Raw genomic sequence first — 13033 nt, 5'->3', positions numbered from 1 at the left:
TAGCTTTAGAATTTTTGATTTTTAATGTGAAAATGAAAATTAAAGTAAAATATAATATATGAGAGAAAGAGAGAGGCAGAGGAAAGAGAAAAAGGGAGAGGTAGGATGGAGCAACATTAATTTAATGCAAGTTTTCTGAAAAACAAATTTTTATATGATGTCATGAATTAATAATAATATCCTGTAAAATATCAAAAAAATAGGGATAATTCTTGTGGTCTAAGAGATAGTAAGTTTTTTTGGAATTAAAAATTAATAATCTCATATATTTTGGCACATAATTTTTTGAGTTTTTCAAGTGTATATAAGTAGATATAATATTTATTATTAATAAAAAGTGTTATGCCCGATAAATAAGAAACTAAATGACATAAACTAAAATGTCGTTTTAATTGCAAAAATAATATTATTTTACTCCATAAATCTTTATAAGTCGATTTCCATACAATTTGTTCATTTTCTTAATTCTCTACATAAGTTGTATTAGATTGGTCTTTAATTTTGTAAAAAGACAAAATGTAGAATTCCATAAAGAACAGTTGCTCAAACAGTTGCTTAAATCGTCAGTTGCATGCTGTTTGGGTCCGGATACATCCACAAATCTACATATCAAAATCAATAATATGAAATTTCACCAAGTTGAAGAATGAAATAGTAATTTGAATAGACCTTTTATACCTTGAATGAGATATTCTTTTTTGAGCGATCCAAGCTGACTGCAATACACTGATCAGTATAGAAATTATAATTAAAAGTACTATTATACCACATCATTCCAAAACTGGTTAATAGGGAAACTCATGACTTTATATTGATTAATTTCAAGCGCCTACACTTGAATTAAATTTGAAAAATTTAAAATTAATTTAAAAAAATTTAAATTTTCATTAAAAATTAACATATAAAATGTAATCTGGTACGCAAAAGTTTCAAGAACATTACGAGTCCTTTGATATTAGAATCCTAAATAATAACAGCATTGATTTGAAAAATTGTAATGATTGGTTTTCGTTTTGGTTCGATAAAGGATCTTGTTTTATTTTAAAAAATTCTATGAAAAAATAAAAATTATTTTTATTCGGCCTACAGTTTATGTTGCATTTATGATAATTTTTTCTAAACCATAACTTTAGAGCAATTATCAAGTTTTATGGTAAATTCAGTTTTTTATTTGAACATATTGTCATTTTTATTTCCGTTATTTCAATTCATGGGAGCACAATAAAAAATTTTCTCTTAGTATGCTCTAGATTAGGAACAAAATATTGGAAACATCAAGAAAACAATAAAGTTCTGTCAAACCAATTGTTTGTAAAATACCACTTTTCACTTCAGCAGATGACTGTTAAATTAGTCAAATTAAAATTTCTTGTTAAATAACTCAAATTAAAATTTTTTTTATTCATAAACCAAAACTTCTAAAAAATTACATACAACTAGGATGAGCAAAAAAAAAATAAAGAGGCTTCAACATAATGCTCGAATTTAGGGGTTTTATTGTAGGTGTTAATAAAAAATAAACATTTTTTGATGACATTGAAAAATAACACTTTTTGAAATTACAGAAATTTGTAATCAGAATTGATTAGAATAGATTTGGAATCAGAAAATTAAGTTGACGAAATTTCAAAGTTTTACGAATTTCGAACTTGAGAGGGATGGAGTTAAAAAAAATTTTTTTTTGATAGCAATTAATATGAACAGCCATTTTGCTTTTTAATTAATCATTAACGCAGTGCAGCAGTTGGGAACCACTTTTCTGCGATGTTAAAATTTGGGGAATGTGTTATGAAACCATTGTAGTTGATGTTGAGGGGACGACCTGGCAAAGCATGTCATCCGCCACTGGTTGGGGCATCGGCCACCAGCTACTCCAGTGTGCATCTGGCTGTGTCCCGGAGCTTCAGCCTGGGGTGGGTTAAATAGAAATAGCCGGTTACCACCAATGGCTACGTAGCATAAACAGAAAAAAAAATTATGCACACGTAAAAAAAAATACAACAAAAATTAATGCGATTGCGAAAAAATAGTGGGGTTGGATTAAACTGGCACACCTTGTAGTGAACCAGAACGTGAAGCGTTGTGATAGGGTGCACCACACTGTACACCACTGTGCTGACAGGGTGACGAATCACCACTGTCCCGAGCCCTACCCTTCCATGAGTCTCAGATGTTATTGAGACTCCCAAACTTTGCTCGAAAAACCCTCAAATTATGAACACCCCAAATGAGAAGGAATTACTACTCCATCATCATCGTGCTAAAAATTATATACAATTTCCAAATTCCATAGTGATTTATATGATCAAGAAAAGAAAACACTTTTGAATACCCATACACATTTATTGAAGTTCAATTCAATTTAAATTCAATTTATGGAAAGAAAAAAAAACTAAGTAATATAAATTCAAATTCTTATCCTATCTTCTGTTTCTCTTGTATTTTTTTTTTTCTTTTCCTTTTTTTTTGTTTTTCATACAAATTTAAATTTATTTAATTTAATTTACATATTTCTACATATTTTTTTTTGTGTGTGGTACCGCTTTTGGTTTTTAATAAAAAAAAGTAGATATAATAATTAAGAATATAGAAATACTTATTTCTGAACCTTTTTACATAGAACTCATGTCAAAAATTGCATCGTAATTTTTGAAAAAAAAAACTATCGTTAATAAAAAAAATTTTGCGCTGCTATTTTACAAATTTCTCTTAGCATTTGTTAATTTTTACATTTTTTTTTTTTTTTTTTTTTTTGTTACAGGAAAAATCTTAATATTGAAATTTATTTCGTTTTAAACTTTTTTTTGTATCTGAATAATTTAAAATTTAAAACATTGTTGTGACATTGTAAAATATAAAATTAAATTACAATTAAAATTTTTTTTTTTTATTTTTTCGTATTATGTATATTTCTAATTATTAAAATATGTCTTCAAATTTTATAAGATTTTTCATGCATAATTCAAGTTTTTCTTATATAGTTGAAATATTTCTTTATAAAGCTATATGTTATTCAAATAACATGTTAAACCTTCTAAATTATGTATTCTATATTTTTTTTTTTTTTCTCTAGGTTACAAAAAAAATCAACTTAATCTAAATAAAAAAAAAACGAAGGACTGGGCCCAGTACTTACAGTTGTCGCGACTCGTTCCTCGGGACTCCATGCTCAGGGGGTTCCTTCCATATTATTTTCTTCTTTTCAAGTTATTTACTTATTATTCAAAATTTAAATTCAATACAATATCAATTAATTCTTTTCTTTTTCAATTATATTTACTTTTAAGTAGTTTTTTTTTTTTTTCTCTTTTATTTCTTTTTCTTTTTGATTTCATTTTCAAATAAACTCATGGTTTATATTCTTGTAAATATTTGCAAATTACTGAATGCTAAGGTTTACAAGAATTTAATTTAACAAAATTTATATTTTAAATAAAAAAAATTTTTAACTTAAAAAACATTAATTATATAATATATAAAAAAAAATTTATAGTAAATTAATAGTTCTGAAATAGTTAGTTTAAATAAAAGGAAATTTTTATATAATTTAATATTTATAATTTTTTTATAATTTGATATTTATATTTTTTTTTTTTTTTTTTTAAATTTTTAAATTTTAAAGTTGTTATGATAAAAATAGGTAATTTATATTTTTAATATTTTGGTTCTGCTCATTTAATATTAAAGCCACTTTATTTATTTAATTATTTATGTGTTTTACTTTCAAGTTTACATCATTACACGTAAATTTTAATTTAGAAATATTTTTTTCTTTAATTTTATCCTGTATCGAAACATATTTTTGCTCTTTTTTTTTTTCAATGCATTTTACTACTATTCCTTAATTTGATTTCATCTTTCTTTTGGTTTTTAAAAAAAAATTTAAATTGATTTAGTCAATTTTTGTTCGCTAATTTTCTTACTTTCTCGAGCTCTATCTTTTCACACTACCAAAAATTTACTGCCTTATTTTTTCAAACTAAACTCAACATCAAGAAAAGAAGAAAAAATTCCACTACTCATACATACATAAAAACTCCAAAATTCCTAACGGTAAGATCGTATGATATTTTACTGGAAATTTCGATTCCGAAGAAAAAAAAATTCCTAATAGAAATAAACCAACAACAATAAATCAGACCATAACACAAAAAAAATTTGCATGATATGACATTTAACCCTAAACAGGATTCTACCTAATATTTAATACAATTTGTTCCTATATAACACCAACATGGTCATGCACACACCTATAATTCGCATTAGAATAGTGTATACCATATAAGGGTTAGCAAACAATTAGAATATTTCAAATTGAAATGAAAAAAACTACAACAACAATTTGCATTATGCGTATGAGAAGAGAATAGAACGAAAAAGAACAAGAAAAAAAATTACAAATACCAATAAGGTACAAGTATATTTATGCGTAAACATGCAAATCATGCGATGTACGACTGTACTTATTTTTTTCTGCTATGAATAGGTATGTTTGTGAATAACAATGTGTATACATATACATAGGTTATATGCACGCATACAAAATTATTATGTTAAAGCAAAAAAAGTAATTCTTATAGAAAAAGAGGTATAAAATCTGACCACTGTTTTAAGTTGTATTATTGAAATATTTATTAGGGATGGGAATTTTAAAATGAGTTATTGCTACCTAGAATAGAGCAATTTATGTAAAGTTAAAACTTATATGCATGTAGTGAAAAATTTCTTTGATCTTGAAGTTAAATTTTTTTTTCCAATAAAGGTAATTTAGTTTTTCGAATGAAAAAAAAATGTGACGTGTTTATACCTAGCCCATAACAAATGTTTATGGTTTCTTACAAATAAACATCCTAGTAAAAATCTGCTTATAAAGTTTCAGCTTTCTGTCTTAAAGGGTTGTAAGAGTTTTGTAAATATGTCCACGAACGAATTGAAACGGACTAATAAGAATAAGAACTTTTGTAAAAGTGCTAAGAACAAAAAAAAAAAAATTTAAAATAATTTTGATTTCTTCCCTAAATTAAAAAACAAAAATTATAACAAAAAACACAATTGAAAGAATTTCGCATAAAATTAAGGGTTTTATATAATATTATAATGTTAGTAGGTAGCTAAAGATGTTTAAATTTGTTAATGGCTACAGGTTTATTCCTGAGTTAAAACAAAAAAAATCAGTTGAATTTTATTTTAAAAAAGGGGTTCAGACTCCATTCTTCACGATATTTCAGTTTTCACCATTTTAAACGCCCTCAAGTTGGTAAATTGTAATAATAATTCAAAGATATCATTATTATGCTCCAACTTTTTAAAAAAGAAAGCAAATCAAAAAATCAAAGGAGAAAAAGTAAAAAAAAAAAAAAAGAGTAAAATTAAAATCTTAAAAAAATTATCACGTTTTCCAAACGATTTCACATGAAAAGCACCAGTTTTCCAATTAATTAATTTTATTTCATAATTACATACACACGTCCCAAATTTATATGTGTATGTATTTTTTTCCCCACATTTTTAATTAAAAGAATATGTAATTAAAATATGAATTGTTTCCTTTAAAAATATTTCGCTATCAAATTTTATTTTTATTCTAATTTTTTTTTTTTACTTAGTATATACTCATATTTTATACATATATACGCAATGTACACACATGCACAGAAACAAAAAGGGGATATGTACATCTTTATGAAGGAATGACTAAGTTTATATAGTCTTAATACATATTTCTATGTAATCATAGCAAATGTGTATGCATATAGGCACACAAATATTTTGCATACTTGTATATATAGGCACACAAATCCTACTTGTATAACATGAGCAGGTGTTTGAAGTTACATGCTCCCATATCATTATGTATAGATATGCGTATAAAAGGTGTACATAATAATAAATTCCTTATTCCTAAGCCGATAATATGTTAATTTTGAACCAAACATTTTGAAATATTGTAATTAGTAGTCACAATAAAAAAATTTTTAATAAACGTTATTTTGTTTTTACGTAGTTAAAACGTCCTTACAAATCTAAATATACCTCATTATACTCATATATGTATGTTTGTATGTTTATGTATGTTTGGTTTTAAATTTTCAAATTCCATTGCTCCAAAAATTTTGTTCTTCTTAACATCAATTTATTTTCTAAAATTTATTTCAATTAGTTGAACGATTAAATATGCGTGATGTTTATTATTTGAAAACAATATTTTAACATCTAGCCCTGAAGCTTGACACTCCATTAAGTAATTTAAGTTCTTATAAACACACGAAATACGAGATCTGTTGTAAAATTCCTATAAATATTGGAAAAACGAAAAAAATTATTTAAAATTTTATTGTAGTTTTGGAAGAAAATTATTTTTGTAATTTATAAGCTTTTTCATAAACTTAACTAAAAATTTTAATTTAAAAATCAGTACGTAGCAGTTCTTTCGTTCTCTTTGTTACATATTGTCAGATTTGTCAAATTTGAATTTTTCGTCGATTTTAATTTTCCCCTTTTCTGATACAATGTTATCAGAACTTCCTTTAGAACCAGTAGTGCTTAAATTAATTACCCTCAGGAAGTTCTTTTAGCAATGACTCTTAATAAATTAAGCTTTTTTAAGATAAATATATATATATTCCCAGTAACACAGCCAGAAAAATTTAAAATATTATTAGAAATGGCATTTTACTAAAATTGTCAAAAATTATACTTAAAATACTCCTTTTGTCGTCTGACGCTTTGGCTTTTAATTGTACCTAAAATTTGACAAGGTGTCTAAGAAATCACTTTATAAAATTATATACAACTTAACAGAAACTGTTTCTTAAATATTATTTCAACTTGCACCACAATTCATTTCAAATTTTAGGTGCTAGTACATTAAATTTTCACTTATGCTAAATGCAATACTATAATAATTATATCGTAGACTATCTTGAAATAGTATTGAAAATATCTACACGCAATACACATACTTATAGGTATTGCAAATAATGTACATGACAACTAAGAAATATTTTGCAGCTTTATGTACCTACCTAAGGGAATGGAAAAATATGCTATGGGAACAGTAATATAACATAAGAGGTATAAAAAAATTTTTCAACTTTTTGTTATTCTACATTTTATTTCAGTTTTGAGTACAAGGCATAGAAAAATAACATGAAATTTTTTTTACTTTGTTAAATAAAGGCTATTATACCACTAAAAAATGAAAATGCCGGATATTTTAAAACTTAATTGCTTTAAAAATATGTAAAAGAGAGCTGTGCGAATTTTCTGTTCCTGAATCATATACGCACATGTGTACGTAGTAATATGTAAAATGAATGAAAGGGAATCATGTAAATTGGGATGATGAAGAAAATTTAGAAAATTAAAATAAAATTATAAAAGTGCCTACCTACAGATTATGTAAAACGCTCATATTACATATGGCATATAGGAATAATATTGTTTATGGAAATTTACACGCATTCGTACAAAAGCTTATACCTATACAGATAGAATGCATAATATGCTAAAATAATAATTAAAGTTTTTGAACTATCTTTTTGAAAATAAATTTGCGTAACCAACTCATTATGTATGTCATTTCCAAAATACAAAAAAATCCGCGCTCTAATTCCCACTTTTTGCATTTTGAACTGTTTTTAGTACTATTAATAACAGTATTTATTGTAAAAGGTGTCACAATTTTTGAACTCAAAATATAAAAAGCATTATTAATATAAGTAGAAGTGTGTGTGTGCATCCACTATTCATCGGAAATATTATATTGGTTAAATTTTGTCAAATACGAAACTCAAACGCGATTTAATTTGAAGAAACAGTTAAATGGAAATAAAATGTAGAAAGGAAACGAAAAAATTTAGGTTTTGGAACACCTTTGCAAAAAAAAATAATTGTGTGTGAAATTCAGGTTTCTCAAAATGTTAAATTACAATTTATATAAAACAATTTAAATATATATGTAAGCAGTTTGTGTATCTTAAATACCTTTAATTAAAGCGATTATGAAAATCAAAGGAGTAAACTTTATTTTAATTGCGTACACAAAAATTTAAATTTTTTTCCCCGTACGAAATTTTTGTTCAATAAAAATTTTTTCGCTTTCACACATAATAATTAATTGAATATAGGGGGAAATTTAATAGAACCACAGACTTAACTGTTTTTGACCTACGTTAATCAATGCCTTTGACTTAAAAATTCACACCCTTTATGTTATATAATCTATATAAGTCAAATAATATGTTGACTCATTTTTGTTTTCTAAACGGCGATCTAGAAAATTAATTAAAAAAACATTGATAAAGCGATTTGTGACTCCAAGACTTTTAAAGATGAATTTGGATTTTATGATTTTTATAAAAGCTATAATTATAGGAGCTTAAAGTAAATACTTTCATGAATATTGAAATTGTTTATTAAATTATTCATGGTATAAAGATGTACTTGAGAGAAGTTTATGGTATCAAAGAAATGGGAATTTTACTTTAAAATTTTGCAAATATTAAAGGAGTCAGAGGGAAAAAAGTGTGAAAAACTTTTGTTCTATGATACAAAAAACCAGTTCTGACCTCTCTGGTTCGTTAGAATCAGTAAATAACCTCTTTAATTTTAAAATTTTGTTTTCTGTTCGAAAAATTGTCTTCTAGTCGCTCATAAACTGCCCTTTTTCAAACTTGGCGGCTGCTGAAATTTTGTAAACTGACAAAATTAAATTGATTGAAACTTATTTATCCAAATAATTTTTAGAAACGTATTAAAACTGGACAACTTTTATAAAATTTGCGTCTTATAAAAAATTGTGAATGAAAAATGGTAACTCAAAACCTTACACTAATCATTGTAAAGTAAAACAAATCCATTAATATTTAAAAATTTTAATTTTCTCAAATAATTTTCTTTGATTTCACAACTTTCTACAAATATTTTTAATTTTAAATATTTATGCCACAAACTTCAAATATGTGTAATAGTTCTGAAACTGTAAGTTGTTTCACCAATATAATTAATCAATACAAGTTGGAAATAACAATAAAAAATTTCGTATGTATACGATGACAACTTATTTTTGTTAAGAGATAAGTTTACCTGAAATTTAGATTGATTGGAAAACTTTAAGAAAAGTTTAAGAATATAGAAAAACTAAAATCAGTAGACAAAATGTAAAGGATTTTCTGGCAGAATAACTATTTTTTGAATAAAGGAATTTATTTATTTTCTGTTCTATTCTTGTATCCCTTTTCTTCTTCTTTAATTTAAGATCATATTGTAATATATAATTATTCTGAATGCTTTCATTTCTTTGAACACAAAAATAATATGCATAACTTATATATCAGGGCTGCAATAAATTGATTTTCAAAAAATTGTACATTGGACCCAAAATCATGGTACCAGAGACAAAAAATGGTATCTGCATTTCTTTTTTGCTGTATTCTGCAGCAATCAAGTAATTCTAAATATTAAAATGTATAAGTAAAACATCAATTAATGAATGAATTTGAAATTTTATTTAAAAAAAAAAAATTCGATACAATGTAATAAAGAAGAGAAACAGTGCCTTCTAAATAAGACCTCCTTAACTTTCAAAAATTTTAATTTAAAGCTTAACATAAATTAAAGCATAAAATTAAAAAAAAAAATCGATTAACAAAATTCTCGAGTTCAAAAAATTAATTCATCTGGTTTGTTGAGAAAAAAAAAATATCGAAATTTTAAAATTTAGTACGTTTGCCAATCTGAAGGTATGTAAGTTAAAGATTTCAAATAATAGTTGTATTTGAGAATCCCATTTCTCCCGGAACAGAGATTATGGACAAAAATTATAAATTAACAAGTAAAAATATTCAGAAGTTTTCGCAAACCCAGTAACAATATATTAATGACAACTATTTTTAACCAAATGACTTTAAACCTATTTTCATTTCACCAAAAAATTGCATGTAATGTTGTAGTTTTTACAGAATTGTCCCACAAATTCTAATTGCCAGGTTGTGACATGATATGGCAAACTATTTTCCTTGTCTTTTTGAATTTCTTTAGCAAAACGGCATTTGTAGTTAGCGTATTAGTAACTAGCGTATTAGGACATATAAAAATTGCTCATGGTGCAAGAATCAAAAAACTGGCACAAAAATAAAATGATACAAAATTTGCCAGCACTGTTATATACGTAAATAATAATAAATTTCATAGAAAATTTCTATAAACCCTTACAAATATACGTCTTACATATGTAGGTATTCCATACTTTTGTATATTAAGTATATGTAGAATACTTACACTACAAAACTTTATTATTATATTTTACTTATCTATATATGTACATACTATACTAATATTTCAGAGATTATAATTATATCTAGCTATAATAATGTATTATAAGAATACCAAAATTGTTTGTAGATTTTAATAATTAACCATGGTTTTTAATAATGTTTCTAGGTTTTGTCTACAAAATTAAAGTACAAAGTACAAACATTCTTTTTTTTTGTGGATAAAGTTTATCTCTTTTGTTCACTTATATATTTTAATTTATATAATATGTACATATACTTATACACATGTTTTGGAATTATATGCATGTATAGGTTTAACAATAAAACTCTAAATAATCTAAGAAATGTATATTACGCTTACAATTTATAAACTACATACATATATGAATATTGGTTTAATATACATGTATGTATGTACGTATGTATATACATAATATTGTATATGAAATTTATTAGAAATGAAGTTCATGGAAAAGTTTCAATGTACCTAAGTTTATAATATCTAAGTATTCGAAAATGTTAAAGCTATACATTAATATAGTATGTATATTCCACGTGTGTTCATTATACCTGAAATTTATATCGTAAAGAGGTTTTGTTTAACAAGAAAATGTTATATTATGTAGTAGAAAAGAGAAAGACACAAATAATTTAAAGAAAAATAAGAAACTTTCAAACAGTTTTGTATTATTTTCGTTACTATACGTATACGTTAAGACTAATGAGTCTACATAGAAAAAAACATCAAAATTAATAAATAAATAAATCCTTGAGAAAACGTTAATTCTATTTGTTTTACAATTTTTTTTTTTTTTTTTCGGCAAGAATACCGAAATTTTGGAATTTAATGTGAATTTTATAATGATCGTCTTTTTGACTTTAATTCCATAACATTTGTACCTGAATCGAAAAAATATTTAATGAACAAACTATGAGAACAATAAAGAAATTAATTAAGGAAAAATAAAGTAGAAAATTTTCTTTTAGGAAATTCATTTTATAATTATAGAAACCTTATAAAAAATTTTTTTTTATTAGAATCTAAGAACCCTGTATGCTACCCTTAATTATTAGTTCTACTCATCTCTTTTTTAATTAATTAAATTCCACATTTTATTCAATCTGAAACTGGAGATATGTTACTATTTTTGCTGCATAAGAATAAAAAAAAAATATTTGCATTACTAGAATTTTTTACAATTATTGTCGTAATTTTCAAGTTTTTAATTTTCTTAAGTAGAAATGTGCTGTTTTAGATATTTTTATTTCAATACTTATTTATATTTTTTAGATATAGTTTTTTTTTTGTTAATTTTCTTCACTAATGGGAACGACCCTGATTTTTCTTTTCTCTATTATGATTTTGGTTTCAAAATCTTTCAAGGGAAATTAAAGATTTTTGTACTAAAATTAAGTTCATTACAGATTTAGAAGTACAAATAGGTATACATAGATATATAGAAATATTTATCTATACCTATTGTGTTTCCAAAATATAAAAGAAAAGAATAAAGAATAGTAAAAATAATGGAAGTGAAAGGAGAGGGGCTTAGATAGGGGTAAGAGAAAAATTTCAGTAAATTAAATTTTCTGTTAATTTTCTTTGTATTTTCTCTCTTTTTTTAGCACTGTTCCAAAAATTTTTGAAAAAAAGTGCTTATTAGTTTCACTCTGTCCGTCCGTCCGTCCGTCCGTCCGTGGACAGAAACTTACTTCTGTACAACAAAATTTTCACCTATCTCCCCCCTCTAGAAGTTATACCCCCCCAAAACCCTAAAAGTGGCCTTTTTTAAATATTTGTTGCAATGAAACCATAAGCATTTTTGAAATTTCGCAAACGCAGAAAGGCAGCGGCTTGCTTCCCCTAGCGCAGTATACTATAGTTAAACTTTAGAAAAACAAAATGGCCGTTGAAATTTACCGTTATCTAAAGTCCTTTTTTTCCAAATTTTTGATGTCGTTTTTCTTCTAGATCCTATATTCTAGAACTTTGAAATTTTAGGGGCTTTTAGACATTAACAAGTAGTTCATTTCGTTAAAAAAAATTGTTTTCCATCTCCACCCCCTCTCAAGTTATCGCCTCTTGAAATTTGTAAAATTTGAATTTTTGACACCTTATATTTCCGAAACCGCAAGCTTTTTCAAATTTCTATAAACGCAAAAAGCTAACGGTAAATTTCATGACATTAAAAAATATAATTACATTTTTTTTGCTGTAATAATGTAGTTATGCAATCCATTAATATTATTATAATTAAGAAAAGCGAAAACTTAGGTTACAAATACGACATATCCAACACCGTCAAACTAATTATTCACAAACCTTTGTTAGTACAATACTTTGTTCACGTCCTTCTATTATCAATTATAACCCTATCGTACCTAGAACAATAGCAGGTATTGCCAATACCAATTTTCATGGTTTCTCACATTAAAGAAAAAAATTAATGCTCAATATTTAAAATTTTTGTTTTCACAATTAATTTTTCTTGTAGGCTTCGTTCTTTATGGTGAATTTTAAAAAATATTAAAGAGGATCTTCATTAACTTACAAAACAAATAAATTTTAAATTTGGATATGCCAGATTTTTAGAAATTTTCAAAAACATAGATATTTCAAAAAAGTTCTCCAATAAAATTAAGAGAGATTTCTGTAACCTACTCAACAGTATGAATATTATGTACATGATCAAATTTGCTAAATTTTACTAAAGATTTTATCTTGAGTTTGTACATATGCAGTTTGAGCTCGTAAT

General features: G+C 25.2%; 1 protein-coding gene across 2 annotated transcripts in view; it reads left to right on the top strand.

The window, feature by feature from the left end:
- The window catches only part of LOC129609527 (hemicentin-1), a 226023-nt gene that overhangs the window by 68332 nt on the left and 144658 nt on the right, over positions 1-13033 (top strand). The window lies entirely within an intron of this gene.

This window comes from Condylostylus longicornis, unplaced genomic scaffold (genome assembly GCF_029603195.1).
Source record: "Condylostylus longicornis isolate FDR11 unplaced genomic scaffold, ASM2960319v2 ptg000040l, whole genome shotgun sequence".
Taxonomy (NCBI): Eukaryota; Metazoa; Arthropoda; class Insecta; order Diptera; family Dolichopodidae; genus Condylostylus; species Condylostylus longicornis.
This window is presented reverse-complemented; position numbering and strand designations above follow the sequence as displayed.